The following is a 17,211-nucleotide window of genomic DNA, read 5'->3' as shown; positions in this document are numbered from 1 at the left end:
GTGTGTGTGATCTTGTAACAATGCAACTGATTAAACCATCATAAATAATACTAACTCCAAGGTAGACCCAGTGACTAACTTGAATGATTGGTTGAGTCTATGCATATTTGCAGACCTGGTTAGGTTTTGTGTGATCATTATATAATTTTAATGATTAGGAAAGAAGAGAGCAGAGGAGATGAGAGTGCAATGGGCAGATTAATCACAAAAAAGAGCTGCTGGAAAAATGAAGAAGAGGAGAAACTGCTAGACATAAAAACAGTTTGTCACAGAAGCTATGAGGTCATGAACATTTGAAAACTGAAGTTTTAAGGCTCTCTGATCATTTTATTTGCTACTTTTTTGTCTTCTTACAGTCCTGCTGCAGAAGGCCTCCTTCACTAATATGAGTGTAGAAATACCATGAGACTCATGACACATGTGCACTGGCTCCTTTTCTTTTTACTACCTTGCACATGTTGGTGATTCTCAGTCATTTTAAACCACTGATGATGATGAAGAATGCCAATTTTTTTTTAATACCACACCTTCCTGTTACATGAGAACGAGGCTGAAAGGGATCCATCTGTGGTGTGAGGAGAGTGGGAGACATCAGCAGCCAATAAACATTGTTCAGGGCGCACAGCAAACATGATTTTATAGAATATGATAGATTACAGAAAGCTCTCAGCGTACAATAAAGAATAAAAGACAAAAGACCAACGTGGCAGCAGCCGAGACATCGGCCGAGTCAGATCACAGTGGCTACATCCAACTTTACATACGGTCTGTGGTTTTTATTCTGTGCAAAAGTCCATCACAGGTTCTCTCACATATTTGGAAATCAAGGGTAATATCATTTGGTTGCAATCTGTGCTGCTGAATCCAACACACGTCTTCCAAACCTGAAAAATGCCTGACTATTTATTGTAGTCTTATCTATTCTGATTGATTTTCCAAATTTGCATCTGATAGTATGTGAGCATCCCATTATCCATCAGTAAAGGTCGGCAGTGAAAAGTACTTTGCTGTCCTCAAAGTACAGGAGCAGCATAATCCAGAACCTCCACCCATCACCGCACCACTTAGAGGACAAACAGTGGAGCACTTTTTTTAACAGACTGATTCAGCTCCAGCGACACGAGGACAGAAACAGGAAATTGTTCCTACCCCATCCAATAACTCCTGACAACTCAGTACTTTGTGTCAAACAGAGCAGCCTCAGCAGTATTTACTACACTTTGCACACTTTGTATGCTGCACGCACAAAACTCGAGACATCTTACTTATTTGGTAATTCGGTTTTTATCTTCTCCTCTATATTAACCTTTTTTTCTGTTTGAATCAAAGCTGTTTCTCTATTTTTTCTTTTTTTTTTAATTCTCCGGAGCCTCTTTATTTTTTATTGGTCTTTTTTCCTATGCTGCTGTTGTAATAATACAGGAACGTGCCAAATTTTGTGTTAAAGTATTTCTTTTGATCAATGGATCAAAGGCAGTAGTGAAACCTGTCAGACAGGCTGAAGGTGAGATCCTGATGGGAGCTTTGAGCAGGTTCAGCGGTGCAGAGTTTGGCTGGAATGGGGAGGGATTCTGGAATACAGAGAAGAGGATCATGGCTGAGTGAAGAGCAGAGACTTTACCTTCAGGCCAAGCAAAGTCTCACCCACAGCTGGCCTGAGTGCATGTGTTACCACACTGTTTGACTGGAAGAGAGGAAAAGGAGCCAGAGACTCACTGCTGAGCTTGATTGTGAATGGGTGTCAGGTGTGCATGCTGGCTGCAGGGCAGGTGATCAGTGAGTGTCAAGTCCAGGTACAAACATGCACAAGACAAAGTGGGGACCACAGGAGACAAACACCCTCATTTCTCAGTTTGTAGTTCCTCGCATCGTAGTTCCTCCCAGCAGAGATGTGAGCAGAGGAAGTGAAGCAAAAGACATTTAACTAAAATTTGACATCATTGCTTCGCCTCTCGTTTCAAACCATGTCAGTGTTTGGCACAGCTGCACCATGAATCATTTTGCTGCTGTATTTTATGATTTTTAGCAGGTGCTTGAATTTTTTTTTATATTTCTGGCAACTTTTTGTTAAAATTTCCAGTGACCAAAAGACCAAACAACATATGAATAAAAAGATTGCGCTCTTTGAAGAATCCCCCTTCTTCTGTCCTTTGTACAATCCACATGAGCACGATGCCTCATGTAAACAAAATAAAACACTTGTGGTTATAGCGCCTCCTATAGGGCCAGATTTACTAAAGCTCAAACTGTATTTTGGTGTAAAAAAAAAAGAACTGCAGGTATTTATATGCATGTCTGGGAGTTCCTTTCTCATTGTGGAAAACATAGAGAGGAAAATATTTAAATCACGTGTGCAAACCAATAATTAACCAACATTAGCGACACGCTGCTAATTCCACTGATATTTTATGCCTAATTTTTTGCACTTGATATGGCTGCGCTATTGCCCGCAGAGGACAGCACAAGCTGGAAGACTGAGACATTTCTGTCTGTGGCATGTTATTTCAAACACCACATTAAGATGGGATAGAAACATAGGGATTAACCGGACAGCTAATTCTAAATTTGTTCAGTGAACTCAAAGATGAGCTGGACCCTCCAACCAAAAAGCAATGACACAATACCGGCAGCAACAAAACTATTTTGGTGTCGGGTTCTTTTCAACATACTCCGGCTTCCTTTGCAGGAACTTCATAGCCTGTGAAGTGGAGTTCAAAATAAATGGCTGAAGAGAATGGAGGGATGACTTCACTGACTTTGAAAATAAGAAGATAAGATAGCTCTTTATTGTCATTGCACAGTCATACTAAGCACAGCACAGGCCTTTGAAAGTCTTAAGCTTGTTTTTCATTTTGATGTTTTAAATCAGTTTGAAAGCGTCTTTATTTCTGTTCTGCAATTACATTCAATTTAAAAACTTTTAAAACACATAAAGTTTAATTACACTCAAACAAAACTGTTAGAATTTCAGGACCATGGACAGCGCACACAGTTTTCCCTGTAAGCTCAGCTGTGCTCTGACGGTTTGTAGTGGTGGACCTACACAAATTCATGCACTCTGACAACACACACACACACACACACACACAGACGACTTCTCCATGAAATATGCAAATCTTTTGTTTTAAGTATAGAGATAATCTTCTGTCAATCAGGCATTTCTGGTTCATTTCATTTCTTGAATGGATGAACGTTGATTTAATACAAGAATGCGACAGAACGCAGCGTCAAAATATTGTTGCATGATTTACAGCCTTACATCAGAGTCTGTCAGTTACTGACAGTCTGTTTCCATTATTACGAGTCTGTCTTCCAGACTGCCACCATGGGCCTACATTTAGCGTACGCATGTATGATCTGTATGCTTTTCTGATTAGAATTAACGAGCTGTGCCTTAATGTGTAACCTGTTAAATTGCACAGCTCTCAGCAGCTCGGGCGCATCATGTGTGCTTAGAAAACAACATAACTTTGACCACACCTATCAGCGCTATTTGGGAATTGTGCTCACGTGCCATTTTGGCCCAGACTCTCCTCCTGCAGATGCAGTTTAGGACTCAAGATCCTTCAGTGTGGTCCACTGTGGCTGGTTTGAGGCTCACAGGCAGGAGGATGTAGGGGGTAAGCACAAATTCAAAATGTGAGACTGTACATCCTCATTTCCTTTCTTTGGCTTCTTTCCTAACTTTAGGACCACCCTAAGAGATGTATTTATTCCAGCTGTATGTCACGCCTCTTTCATGTGTCAGGGTTAGAAACACCTGTGCATCCTCCTCTCTCATCTGCTCAGATACATTTTAAAATTGAGACAGATGGTGCAGTGGGAGGGAGAATTAACAATTCTATATAATATTGTACAACATACATTAAAATCCATTTTGCTGCTTTAACTCCAGTATGCTGATGTATTTTGGGACTGAAAATGACTCAAATAGTAAAACTGCGGACTAACAGTATGACGCTATAATTCTCATCCCACTGTTTTTCCTCAGAATGAAATTCCTAAATTTTGAATGTATAAGAGGCCTAAAGCTCTTCTCTAAAGCAACACAGCAGCTTATCTGTGCTCATGGAAGCCAGAGTGACTTATAAAATAAGCATTCGTTAGAGCCCGGGTACATGAAGATATACTGGCCTACATACAATGTGATGTGATGAATGCACTTTCCTCCCAGCCATGAAAATTTAGTCCTTTTAAAAGTTTTGAAAGCACGCTGGGGGGCTTGTACTCACACACACACATATATTTATTCACTTTTGTCTTCATAGCCCCATTGCTTGAAACATTTTCTTCATATCCTGCAAAGTATTGTTGAAATTACTTTCCCTGTAGTTCCCATCTACAGGTCTGCTTCATAATTTACTCCTCAGGGTTCGGATATAAATCATACGTTCACAAATTCCAGCAAACGAGCCCAGAGAATGAAGCCCACTCTCAGACTGTTGGTAAGCCTGTTCCCCAGTGAGCTGTGCTTGATTTCCAGCTCTCTTCTGCAGCAGAGCAGCAGCATAGTGTGGTGCTTCACTCCAAACAGCCATCTGAAAACGCTTCCCCTCTGAAACTGTAAATCAAATGCATTCAAATCTGGGAGATGAAGTGGAAGTGAAACCCGAAGACGTCATTTTAAAACAGTGTGAGCCTGAACCTGGCATCTCTGCCTGCTCCAGCAAAGCAGCCCTGACATGTGAAAGGTGCTGTCCACTGGTTTAATGATCAGACAAATCAGAATTGAATGATTGGATGGATTATGTGCTAATGAGACCTTCTGATTATAATGAAAGACGACTCCTGTGACGTGAGGTGAGGTAAATTATTATACTCTAAAGTTGGGAATCCCTCTTTACCGAAATTTTAAGCTCCTTTGAAGGTTAACGTCATTTAAGGTGATGCTTCCCCCGAAAGTCTGTCTGAACATCTTCTCTCTCAAGACATGTAAACGTCTGATTTTTCAGTCAGCTAAGAAAAAGAAGATTTCTTGATGAAGTAAAATCCAGACTTCAGAGTCTTTATATATATAAAGTTTCTTCATTACCTTTATCCTCAGTCCAAATGTCTCCTCACCTCACTCAGTGACTGGGAAGCATACCCTTTTACTTTGGATTTCATTTCATTTACTAGCACCTGGCGACTTTATTCAGTTACTACCTTAAAACACTGTACAAGTAGCTACTTAATTACAGCTATTTTTTTACTTATTAAATTAGCGTCAGTAAGTGGCATGTTCAGAGTGAGAATTTGAATTTGTGAGTGTTTTGAGGTCTAAACTCTTTTTTTGAAGAGGTTCATAATTCCCATCAGCCAAACAGAAATATGAATATCTGGGCCAAAGTCACTTAACTCAGTCAGCCTAACAAAACAAAAAGTTTAAAGCAGGTTATTTTCTACACTGCATATCTGTACTCGCAAAAACACCTGGAAAACCGCATCACATGCAGAAGATAGCTTGGACATCGGTGCACGGACAATAATAATAATTAACAAGAGATTCAAAGTCTGAGCAGAGCAAGGTTTATTCTTTTTTCCTGACTCCCTGGTTTATAGAAATTTATGCTTTCATACACTGAAAGACAACCAAAGATATGAAAATTTACACACCTGTATACTTAGTGGTTTGAATACTCTTTTTGTCATTTGTACACTGCTCGCTCTCACTGTTTAATACGATCAGAGCTGCAGCTGAAAGAACACGACTAAGGCCTCTGTAACACAGGCCTAGAAATTGGTTTGTGGATATTCCCCAGATGGCTGTGATGGGCTGCTGGAGGTTGCTGTGAAACTGATTACAAAGCCCGAGTCTCAGATGCCTGGAGACTGGTCAGTAACCCCCTGGACACCACTGGTCAGTAGGGAAAAAAGGTATATAGGCTGTAATAGACAGCATCAGTGACTACAGACCTCGAGCCCTCATGTCTATAGTCTGCATATTATTCACGTAATTATGTTCCCTTGTATATTATATTTGATTTTTACTTGTTATATTATTACCTGCTTTTAAACACGCTGTAGTGCAACCTATACTCAAAAAGAGCTCCCTTGATCAGGATGATCTCACTAACTTTAGACCCATTTCCAAACTCCCGTTTCTGTCTAAAATCCTAGAGAAGATTGTTCATTCCCAACTTCAAACTTATTTGGATGCAAATAATATCAGGGAAAAATTTCAGTCCAGGTTTAAGCCACGCCATAGCACAGAAACTGCATTACTGAGAGTTTTTAATGATCTTCTCTCAATTGCTGATTCAGGGCGCCCTGTGGTGTTAATTTTGCTTGATTTGTCCTCTGCTTTTGATTTGGTGGACCATAATGTCCTTTTAATGAGGCTTGAGCATCTGGTGGGCATCACGGGCAGTGCCCTTAGCTGGTTTAAATCCTATCTATCAGTAAGGTCCTTTTCTGTCACCATGGGTACCTACGCCTCCTCCATTGCCCCTGTTACCTCTGGTGTCCCCCAGGGGTCTGTGCTGGGTCCCATGCTGTTCTCTTTATACTTGTTACCCTTGGGCCCAATCTTTGATAAATACAATATTTCTTTTCACTTTTATGCGGATGACATTCAAATCTATTTTGAACTGGCTGAGGATGTCACGTCGTCGTTGCAACACTTCTTTGATTGTATGAATGAAGTTAAAATCTGGCTACTGAGCAATTCCCTCATTCTAAATGATAAGAAGACAGAAATTGTAATCTTTGATACTCCCTTCTCTCGGGCTGAACTAATTGGTATTTTTGGGCCCTTTGCTGACTCCCTTTCTGACACTGTGAGGAACCTGGGTGTTGTCTTGGACAGTTCCTTCAAGCTGGACAAACATGTGTCCTCTGTAGTTAAATCGAGTTTCAATCAGTTAAGGCCAAGCCCTACATACCACGTAAGGACTGGAAAAACTTATCCATGCCTTTGTTACATCCAGATTAGATTACTGTAATTCCCTTCATACTGGTCTCCATTCTGCCCTTGTTCACAAACTGCAGCTCGTTCAAAATGCTGCTGCACGTCTCTTAACTGGAACTGGCAGGTTTGAGTCTATTACTCCAGTTCTTTCCGACCTGCACTGGCTCCCTATTAAATTTCGCATTGATTTTAAAATCTTATTGCTCACTTTTAAAATCATAAATAACACCACGCCCAGCTATCTTACGGATCTCCTCAGCTTTTATACCCCTGGGAGAGCGCTTAGATCAGCAGGTCAAATGCTCCTGGTGCGACCTAGATCTCGGCTTAAGACCAGAGGTGACCGTGCATTCGCCGCTGTCGCACCGTACCTCTGGAATAACCTCCCTCAAGCTATTCGGGTGTCTGATTCAATTCAATCTTTTAAATCTCGATTAAAAACTTATTTATTTAGCCTTGCTTCCCCCCCCCCCTAGAGCCCGCATTTTTAAGTGTACTGTAACTTACCTTTTTCGCTTTATTAATGTTTATAATGTTTTAACCTTCACCCTTTCGGATTGTGCCTACTATGCCTGGTGTATTACTGGTTAGTTATGTCCAGTGTTGGGTAAGTTACTTTAAATCAGTAACTTAGTTACATTACTAGTTACTTCTATCAAAAGTAACTCAGTTACTCCAAGTTACTCGTTACTTTCAAAGTAACTAGTTACTAGGGAAAGTAACTTTGGTTTTACTCAGAATTCTCTTGTTAATGTGTTGCTTCTGTAACTGGATACGCAGCAAGATTGCCAGTCTTCTAGCTTGGTTACTCGCCACAAGTGCACTGTGCCACCTACCAATAGAAAGGAAAAAGTAATGTGCGTATTTCCACGAGAGAAATCCCACGCCTGGACCGTCGTTGACCGCTGCCATGATTCTAGCCTACGTCACAGCGTCATGTGCGCTTTTTACATCCAACACGAAAACTGCAGTCGTGGTGCTTTTGATTGTACTCAGAACTCGGAAATTCTGCCTTCTGAATAGGAAGATGTAGGTAACACCAGACTGCAGATGAGCTGCATACAGAGCTGGACTGGGACAAAAAAATCGTCCCGGGCATTTTGACTAGAGACCGGCCCACCATTATAGGAAAAATCATAAAGCCTTTGAATGAAAATAAACACTGTTGTGACAGTGATGTACACTGTTCTGATGGTATATATGTATCAATCTATCAATTGTTTGTTGTAAGACTCAGATAATTATTTTTTAAAAGCGAGACATTTTAAATGAGAATAAGAAGGAAAAGTATTTCTTTGTGCCCCCCTTTCCCTGTTAATGCCCTACCTGGCCCCCTGGCAACACTTTGCTAGACCCGCCCCTGCACAGTTACCAGCTGTCAGCTACGTAGAAAAGGATCCTGGTGTTATTTGTCTCTCAGAAACAGTTCATAACTTCCCTTCAACTCATTCATGTCACCTAAAAGGTAAACCTGTTTCTCCATCAGCTGTTCAGCTCTGATGATTCAGTACCGACATCATGACCAGCAGCTTTTACAGCTGTGGCTCCAGCAAACATCAGCTGATACTAGAAATTAATATTAAATAAATTCTAACAACAGCTGATCAAGTTTAAACGTGCTGCTGTTGTTTAGCACGACCTCCGCTGGTTTCTTCTTTCTGGCGCAAAGTGGGCGATAAACAAACAAGAGAGAAAAGCCGATCAGCTGATCATTGATCAGTTTCATGATTGAAGTAGAAACAGGAGAGGGAGGGGGAGAGAATGAGAGAAGAGGCAGCTGTGCACCTTCAGCTTTGTGTCTTTTTCATTGTAGCTGAAGTCCGGGACAAACTGTGTTCCTTTTCACCTCGATACGAAACGCGTAATATTTTCTCTGAATACCAGACGATTCCGTTTTTTACGGGATGGTTGGCAACTCTAATAATTAACCTTATGAACAAAATAAAGCTGAACATCAGTAACATAGCACCCACCCAGCTGTATAGAAACTCTGTCATGCTAGCTAGCACGCAGTACGAAAAAGTCAGCATTACGAAAATAAACTCCACCTAAACTTGGTTTATATCTGACTCAGATAGACTGCAGATCACACATCATTACCTGAAGTTCAGTTCACCTGACACTCGGACCGGCGGCCGCCTCCCCTTCCCTCATCCACCTGCTGGCCTCCACCACTTGCTAATCTTACTGAATCTGTGGAAGCTCCGCAATAGCCACCACACGAAGTAACAAATAACGAGCCTATCTAAATCCCAGTAACAAGTAACGTGTTCCTGATTTTGGCATAATAACTAGTTACCGTGCTCGTTACCACAATAATAACGTAGTTACTGTAACGCGTTACTTAATAACGCGTTAGTCCCAACACTGGATATGTCTCCCGCCTGTTAGTATATTTTATTTGTATTTATTTTATTTTATTTGTATCTGTATTTATTATTGCTCTTAACTTGTTCTGTGAAGCACTTTGGCATACCTGTGGTTTTTAAATGTGCTATATAAATACAATTGTATTGTATTGTACCTGTTGTATTTGTTGGAACTGCTGCTGCCCTCTTCATCAGCTCTGTCTTGGAAAAGTGATTTTAATCTCAGTGGGACCTTTTACCTGGTTAAATAAAGGATAATGAAAGTATGCTGATGACACCACCAGCCCATCACTGAAGGAGATGAGATAGCGTACAGAGCAAAGAGAGAAACTGTCCTGCTTGTGCTCAGGAACTAACCTGAAACTGAACGTCCTTAAAACAAAATAAAACAAAACAAAAACCTAATCACGGACTTCAGGAGGCACAGACAGGTCCACTCCCCTCTCATTATAAATGCATAATGGGTGGAATCTTTCTCCACCATCAAATTTCTGGGCAAAAAAAATCATTGGCTGCCCTCTGCCACCCTGGAGGCGAGGCCATCACCCGCTCCTCCTGTCTCAGGTAAACCAGGGCCATCACAGGTGACCCCTCGCACTCCGCCCACCACCTGTTTGAACGGCTGCCCTCTGGTCGGCACCTCGGGTCAATCTGGTTCTACACCTCCAGACTCACTAACAGCTTTTTCCCCTGGGCCATTCAGACTGATAACGACCATCATCCCACACCTGCCCACCCACCAACCAATCCATGGTTTGAGTAACCCTCGTCACTCAGGACACTCACACAAGCACTCTATACTCAGACCAAGCTGTTTGCACTACATTCAGGCACTTTGTATTGTTTTTGTATATATTCCTCTAGTTTGTTATTTATTCATGCTGCCTTACTATTTATGTTTTCCTGCACAGTTGGTGTGGAGCACCCACAATTTTGTTGTACTTGTTGTACAGTCACAATTTAGGGCTTTACTATTCTATTCTCCCGCTCGGTTCCAGATTGATTCTCAAATTTTCTTCCTTTTGCTTGGTTACATTAGTCATTGTAATGACCGACCCCACACACTGTTATGCTTATCACTTCGGGAGTGTACCACACATGCAGGTTCTTTCAGTTCGGCACCCAGTACCAACTTGCTAGCTGGTCTCCAGCACACACACCTGTCCCTCCAACCTCCCTGGCACCGCCCCTTGAGCTCAGTGCACCACCCCTCCACTGCAGCTGAGCCAGGGACCACGCCTCCGCCACAGTCACAAAGATTTATACACACTCCTTTGGTCGCTAGCAGTTTTCCACTACCACTCAGTAAGTTGTTGGAGAGTGTTTGCAAACAGGTCAGTGACTATAGAAATGTGACACAAACTGGAAACTGTGAGTCTTCACCTTCAAAATAATAGTTGTGCCAATCATGCTTTGGATTACAGCCTTTCCCCTGGTGACGAGCAGTTACTGCAGGGTTTGCTGACTGGTCTCTAGGCCTGTGTGACTGAAGCCTCAAAGCGTCTCTCACAGTCAGCCTCAAACGGCCATTTGAGGAACTGCAGTTTTTGTAACTTCTGCACTGGTTGTATTTTTCCTCCTGAAGGTAGCCACTTCTTTTTCTTTCCAAGGCTTTTATAGTAAGAGTCACAATCTGACAGGTTCATCGAGTCTGTGTGGCAAATCTGTGTTGTCTGAATCCAACATGTGAAAACTGTCATATGCAATATCATGAGTAGATATAGACCCTAGTGAGCATTCGTGGAAATACAGCTGCTGATAAAAGGGAAAAACCCAAACAAACCCAAACAAAACAAAATAAATGAGAGAAGAATACAAGATGTTCAACAACAGCAAACACGACCAAAGAACAATCAGCCTCCTGTATAATCTACGCCTGGTTTTATCTCTTGCTGACATGACTAATAGCTTCATTTAATGCTTAAATACAACATGTGTGGGTAGAAAATTGTGACAAAGAGGAAGAAAATGAATCATAATGCATAACATCCTCAGATAAATAGATACTGAATTAATGAAGTCTGCTCTGACATCAGAAGGTGTAAAATCAAGTCAATAATATGCTAAAACATCCAAATTCATTTGACTTTTAGCAGTTTAGTTTATTTTTTTCCTGCTGCATTTTTGTCACATTAATAAATCCAGCAAGAAAAATGATCCCCTCTGGTTTGAGGACATCAGCCACACAAACAGTTTCACTGGATGGCATGACAGCACAAATGTAGTGGATGCTCAGTTATGAAATTGATGTTTCTTTTCACTCTCATGTCTCGTTCCAATTTGTTTTCTGTCAGTCTGTCAGCAAGAGTACACAAAAACAAGCATCCAAATTTCATAAAGCTCAGTGGCAAAAGGCAAAAGGATAAGTCCATTAAATTTTGGTGCAAATTAGATTTCTTTCTTTAAAACTGAAAGCCTGGACTGACAGACACGGTCCTTGGCAGAGGTCTGAACTCTGCGAGCGCCCTTCTCGTTCTAGTATAAAACTGAAGTCATCCACCCACTAAAAAGGGTGAGGGGAACCTGACAGGGCTGGCAGTGATGCTAGGAACCTGATCAGACACTACAGATACCATTAAGTGGGAGATTTGCTCACTTTAAACAGCTCTCTGTGAAGATTATTCCTCACCAACAATGGAGAAAAGCAACCAGAACAGACCTGAAACATTGTCTGTAGTGGATGGATGTCTGCTTCAAAAAAGGGCTTCACACGACTGTTAAAAATGAAGTTTGTTCGAAAGAAATACCATTAGCAACAGTAAGTTGACACAATTCTTTCCTTTTTGACTTGGGAAACGAGAGCCTGACGGTTCATTTCCTTGGAATTGTTTGTCTGCTTGCCTATTGAATTTGCTTACTGGTTCCACTTGGATGAAATAGCAGCTTAATAAGAACTTGCAAGTATCCACATGAACAGCACGCTAACGCTAACCTAGCCAAAAACACAGAGTGATGTTAGCTGAGGTGCTGTGCTCGAGATTATTGTCCTGTTGGATGACCCAGTTTCAGCCAACCTTTAGCTGTCAGACAGACGGCCTCACATTTGACTCTAGAATACTTTGGTATACAGCGGAGTGCATGGTTCACTAAGTGACTTTGAGGTGCCCAAATCAGGAGCTGACAGTCCCGCAGGTTGGATGTGTTTGGCTTTGTTCAGTTTTAGAGAAACAAGGTTTTCTCCTGGTCGCACTTCCAGACAGGCCATATTTGTTCAGTCTTTTTTTAATTGGACTGTCATGAACTTTAACATTTGCTAACTGTAGCATGTAGAGCCTGAGATGGAGCTGCTGAGTTTTTGCACGTTCCAATGCCGAGATGTTCACTCCTGATAATATTGGAAACTGCCTTTAATGTTTTCCACTTGTAAATAAACTTTTGCGAAATAGAATATTGGACTTCAAATTGTTTGGAAATGGCCTGCCAACCCAGATGGACATCAGTTCTTGTTTCTTTGAGTACCAAGCCTTCCTCCTTGGTATTGTGTAAACACAAACTTAGCGATGATCAAGTGCATTTGATTACCAGCACATGGCTGCTACTTACCCTCTGATGTCTTATGGAGGGAGGAAGGTTGTACTGAGTTTTTACAGGACTGCAGAGATTCCTGTCTTCATCACGTGACTGTATGTATTTGGAGGCTTTATATTATACTGCCATTCTCACAGTGACAAATTCTCAACCCTTAGTGAGAAACACATTTTGGCCAGGTAATGTCATGTGATTAAAGTGATGTCATATTCCTGTTCGTACACCTTGGGCCCTTCATTAATTTGCACATTTGAGCCTTACAGCCACTACACACTGTTTATGTCTCCTTCAGTGTTTCACTTTAAAAATCAGCTCCCTGCGACTGACTTTGAATGTTGCTGGTTTTTCCATTCAGATGTCTGTTATAAACATTACCTGAAGTTCCTGACCTTTATGTGCAGGTTTTTATTGCAGTGTTGCCACTTGATTGGCTGAGTGGATAATGGCATGTTTGAGAAAGTATGCAAATGTAGCTGATAAAGTGATTGGTGAGTGTATAATTTCCTCAGTGAATCCAGTTAGCATTTCAAAACTCTGCTTGTTTGAAGAAAACAGCTTCTCGTACTTCTCGTGCCAGTGTGAGTGTTAGCATTACTGCTATCTGCTCTCTATGCTGTAGAGCAGCAGATGGCCAAAAAAGTAATGATATTTATTCTGCATCACTTGAAAACATTTTTATATTTTGTTCTTTTCTATTTTAAGGTTATCTTTATTGTTCCACTGATGGGAAGTTGAGGGGCAAAGATAACCTTGAAATAAAAGAGCTTGTGGAAAAATAAATCTTCAGTAGCTTTTTTGTGTGTCTTTTTTTGTTGGTTAAATGAACAAACACAGAGTGAAAGACAGAAGATAAAAAAAAGAAGAGACAGAAAGGGAGCTCACTCAGGCAGCCAGCTGTTTCTGCAACAACGCTCAGTCAGTGAAATCAGTTAGTGTCTTTATGTGTGATAATGGGGAGAAAAAGAGAAGACACAAAGGATTACAGAGAGAGGGAGAACTTTCATCAAAAGTCAGTTAGCATGTCAAAGTCTCCTGTGGTGCACATTGTTTGGATTTACTGAAGAATGACACATTTGTTAATGAAGCTGTGTGTAAGTGCCATATTAAGTTTGTATTGTAAATGAAAAATCTCAATAAAAATCCCCCCACATGAATAGATATTACATTTTGAGTTTTCTACCCAGTAATGCTAGTTCTGGTTGGAAAAAGTGCACAGAGGCATGTTTGCATTAGGTTAACTGCAACAAATGACTAAAATGACCTGAAATTTAACACTGTAATGTAGGGCTGTTCGATATAACGATATATATCGGATGACGATATGAAAACGTCTATCGTTTCATTTTACGCTATCGTTTGTTTCGTGGTGTCGCAAAATAAACTGTTTACGCCAATATTTTTTCATTATTTTGATGGTCACTTGTAACAGTTGCTATTGTAATGCAGTGTATCACCACATGGCGGCGCCTTCTGTCTCATGACTGGTGTATCACCCCCTTTTTGTTCTTCTTCGTACTCTCCCTGTAATGGATGCTCCCGTGTGTACGCGGACTAGTGTGCTCGTTAGTAATGTGTGGTAGAGGTGACACTTTTATTTTTGATATTGTAAATAAATGAGTACTTTTGGAAAGTCAGAAGCTGTTGCTCATTCGCTATCCACCTGCACACCTCCGCGGCTGGCTTCATCTCCACCGCACGTTACAACTGGCGCCCGAACTTTTTTCCCTTGGACTTCAGACGATTTTTGTATCCCGCCGGGGATTCTTCTCTTCTAGCACGTGAACTGTCTCGGAAATCTTCTCACTTTTGCGGACGCTCGGACGTTTTCCCCAGCCGTGGCCGCAGCCTCAGCTCAGGTGGGACCCGACTAATTTCTGGATACCGCGGTGTGCCGCTGCTCCGCTTGGAAAAAAGAAAAAGAGAGAAGCTGACTCCGCGTCGCGAATGGACTCTGTGGATCTGTTATTCGGACATGCTGTTGTTTTCGTCTTCTAAGGATTAATTCTTCTGTGGGGAGCCTGGAAATGAACGTTTCTGCTGGCTTTTCATTCCCCTTTCCCTCTTCTGAGACTAGACGGACTGTAGCACATGTAAGTGATAACTTGGCCGACTACAACTGTTAGTGCTGGTCTTCGGCTCAGTATAATGAAACGATTTAAAACTAATCTTGCATTGAGCTCTAGTGTTGCAGACATGCTATTGTAATAACATGGTTGTGATCACTTCAGTCTAATTTTAGTTGTTGGGTGACGTTTTCATATGTGGTTTTTCCAAATTTAGTCTTGAACGGCATTTTTGCAGTTTTGTCTTTGTAGTCTGACCTAACTGACTCTTTTACTGTGATATAAATGACTGCGCTGTGCGCTGGAGCGGCTTAATTTTTTTGAAATCGCAATGGCACACTACCCAGATGACTCTGACTCAGACATGGAACTTACCCCATTACCAATGTGCCAGATAGTTGACAATGTAACTCCTAGCCTTAGCCAACAACTGGTGGAATTAAGAACTGAGGTGAATAGGCTTAGTGACTGTTTACGTGACTCACTGAACATACAGCAGAGTTTACTGAAGCAGTGGGACCAACTCACAACGGGGAACTCTCCCCCTCCTGCAGTCCCACAGTCTCCTGTTTTCCCGATGGCCACATCGACACCTCATGTTCCTGCGAGGGACAAAACTGAACCCACCAACAGTACCAATCCGTTCCTGCCCAGCAACCCATTTCAACCTACAAATCCTTTCCTCCCATCTCACTCACTCGAGCTCAGCAGCACTTCCAGAGTGATTGCGGCAGCTTTACATCACGCCAAACTGGAGCCTCCTGTGTATGCTGGGGATGACAAAGTGCAACCTGAGGACTGGTTAAATACAGTTGGCACATACAAAGCCTCATTGAACCTAACTGATGGGCAATTGCTAAACGAACTGCCACACTTTCTTGCAAAAGAGCCCGGGAAATGGTTCAAGGCATTGAGCTCCCACATCACGTCATGGGCTCAATTCTGTCAGCTGTTTAAGACAGTTTTTCTGCCCTCCGACAGCCAAGAACGCATCCTGAGAGGGATATTGGATCGTGTTCAGGCTCAGGACGAACCACTCCCAACCTTTGTTGCCCACATGTTGAGTGAGTTTGATAAACTGAAGAGCCCTCCGCCTGAAAAAGACAGAATCAACCTAATTAGTAAACATGCTCTTGAAAAATACAGAGTTGCCCTGTATGGCGCTAATGTCACTTCTGTAATGGACCTGCTGCTGCGTGCTCATGAGCTTCACTCAGTGCTTGGACCGCATAGACCACAGCCTCCTTCGTGTGGCAAAGAAAACTATAAGCCTGAACCTTACTGCTTCAAATGCTCTCAGCCAGGGTTCACTACACGCACCTACCCAAACTGTAACACCCAACCTCATTTGCCACAACGACCCTCAAACTCCGCTAGGCATGGCCCGGTCCAGCCATTGCCGGCGCCTGGCCCCTCTGACCCAGGCCACGAAAGGTTGGAATTAAGCAGCACTGCATCCCAGCCGCAATACAAGCAGTCGGGAAACTCCACGGGGGGGAGGACATTTCACAGAGGCCAGCCTTCCCCCAGTTACTAACGGAGCCTCACATGCCCCATTCACTGCAGGGTGGACACAGTCTTGGACACTTGGAAGACAATTTTTCACAAGTCCACTGGAATACCCCACTAAGAACGAAAGTGAACTTCAATGCTTCATCTGTGGATGCTACCCTCGACATGGGCGCTTCCCTCTCAGTTGTACGACCAGATCTCATTCAAGTAAATGACTCTTACCCTAGAAACACAAGTGAGTGGAATGTTCCTGCAGTTAACCTCGCCAATAATGCTCCCTGCATCCCTGAGGGTGTTATTTGGCTCAATATTGGATTCATGAACAAGAACTTTTACCAGCGTTTTGCAATAATACCAGATTTGTCTTCTCCTTTCATTCTGGGAATGGATTTTATGGCAAGAGCTTCTGTTTCTATTCACATTCCCACTAGAACAGTCTGCATTGAGGACATCCCCTGCCCACTCGCAGACGATGAAGAGGACCTTCCAAATGATTACTCGCATTCGCCTGGAACACTGATGTCTTTGGACTTGATTCGCTCAGACTTAACAGCCAAACTGTCTGAAGCAAGTCTCTCAGAGAGCGACAAGGATGCTTTACTCAATCTGCTCAGCAAGTTTAGCTCCTTGTTTGATGGTCATCTTGGTCGAATGGCTCTCACTGAGCATGCCATAGAGACTGGCAATGCAACACCTGTCAATCTCCCACCCTATCGCACGTCACCTGCTAAGAAACTTGTGATTGAAGAACAAGTGCAACAAATGTTGAAGGACAACATCATTGAACCTTCCACAAGCCCTTGGGCAGCTCCTGTGGTCATTGTCAATAGAGCGGCCGCGGAACCAAGGT

The sequence above is a fragment of the Oreochromis niloticus genome, linkage group LG14 (assembly GCF_001858045.2).
Source record: "Oreochromis niloticus isolate F11D_XX linkage group LG14, O_niloticus_UMD_NMBU, whole genome shotgun sequence".
NCBI lineage: Eukaryota > Metazoa > Chordata > Actinopteri > Cichliformes > Cichlidae > Oreochromis > Oreochromis niloticus.
Note: the sequence above shows the minus strand (reverse complement) of the source record.